Consider the following 1,764-nt stretch of genomic DNA (forward strand, 5'->3'; position numbering starts at 1 on the left):
CAGCCGCTGCAATTATCATTTCAAGCCTCCAGGGTGCGGTTCTGATGACTAGAGTTTTATGACATCATGACCTCAGCCGCCAGCGCTGCAAGTATTCCAGTTTCCCATTTTAAAGCTGCAGTCTGTAACTTTCCGCATGTTCGAGCTACAGCATAGTGGAGAATGTAGTGCTGCGTTGGTGAGGTAGATTTAACTCGCTGGTATGGAGTGAGAAATGCCATCGACGGAGCAGATAAAGCAAATGTGAAAACCCAGTATTGTTTACTAAAGTGATGAAGCTGGATGGAACCGGCACTGGCAGTTACACAGGTGTGACCTTACTCTTATTAGCAACCATGCTAAATGTGACTTTTTTTGTGTGTGTGTTTTCACCACACATTACCTAGGGCTGCTCGATCATGGCAAAAATCATAATCACAATCATTTTTGGTGAATTTTGAGATCATTATTATTCAACACGATTACTCAATGACTCAATGTCTTCTCTTGAACTTTAAATCTAAATCCTTAACATATATTCAATCTATAAAATAAAGCAATACATTAAACTAGAGCTGGGCAATATATCGATATTATATGAGACTAGATATCGTCTTAGATTTTGGATATTGTAATATGGCATAAGTGTTGTCTTTTCCTGGTTTTAAAGGCTGCATTACAGTAAAGTGATGTCATTTTCTGAACTTACCAGACTGTTGTAACTGTTCTATTATTTGCCTTCACCTACTTAGTCATTATATCCACATTACTGATGATTATTTATCAAAAATCTCATTGTGTAAATATTTTGTGAAAGCACCAATAGTCAACACTACGATATCGTTGCGGTATCGATATCGAGGTATTTGGTCAAAAATATCGTGATATTTGATTTTCTCCATATCGCCCAGCCCTACATTAAACCCAAATAGATTAGATGAAATATGTTGTAGTACACTGCCACAGCCTACTGGAAACTCTTTAACTTATATTTAAGATTTTGGTAAACCATATTTCAACATATCGCAGTCAGTAACTTAACACAGAGCGCATCATTGTGAAACTGAATGCGGCACAATAATCGTTACCTTGATCATCCTGTTTTCATAATCTCTGGAAGCCAAAATCGTAATATAAAAAAAAATTAATCGATTAATCGGCCGGTCCTAACATTACTATAGAGATAGATGGAATAGCAGATCTCTGCTTTAAAGGGGTGCTATGCACTTTCGGCCATATCGCTTTTTGCTCACAGATTTCTCTATAGAGCTCCCCCTACAGCTTCGGAATAGATATTTGGCAGCTCAGATGTTTACTCATGTCTGACTCCTGACTCGGTCAGTCTGCCATTTCCTCTTTCTCTGTTCCTCCGACAATCCTTTCCTAGCCTTCTGCTTCTTTTTTGCCGGCTCAGCCATGACGATAGTGTGAAAAACTCCATCGCTACCTTGTTAGCCGGTTCCTGAATGGGCGTATGTGCACAGTGCCGTGAAGCAATTCCTTACATCGTGAGACCTGATATCACGCGATACTTTCCGACGCTGAGGCCAGCGGCTCGCCGGCCGAAAGTTGCAAGGGTGGTTTTCCACTCACAGGCGCTAGGGGGAAGCGAGACGACCACCATTCAACCCGAAAAAAAGTCATATAACCATTCCAATGACTGCGAAGCTGTTCAGTTAAGGTAAATTAAGCTACAAAAACTAAATGCATAGTTCCCCTTTAAATCCCGTTTTGTTTGTTTGAGTGGACAGTATGAAGGTTCCTGTTAACAACACATTTCATCTG

The 1,764-nt window shown here is 40.2% G+C and overlaps 1 protein-coding gene across 2 annotated transcripts in view; it reads left to right on the plus strand.

Moving 5' to 3' along the window:
* The window catches only part of c8h12orf4 (chromosome 8 C12orf4 homolog), a 30,918-nt gene extending 30,270 nt beyond the window's left edge, over window positions 1-648 (plus strand). For both annotated transcript variants that reach the window (XM_039808512.1, XM_039808513.1), the window contains one exon: window positions 1-648. This exon is cut by the window's left edge and continues 410 nt beyond it. The gene's annotated coding sequence lies outside the window, so the exon portion shown is untranslated.
* Window positions 649-1,764: the final 1,116 nt, after the last annotated feature.

Source organism: Perca fluviatilis, chromosome 8 (assembly GCF_010015445.1).
Source record: "Perca fluviatilis chromosome 8, GENO_Pfluv_1.0, whole genome shotgun sequence".
Taxonomy (NCBI): Eukaryota; Metazoa; Chordata; class Actinopteri; order Perciformes; family Percidae; genus Perca; species Perca fluviatilis.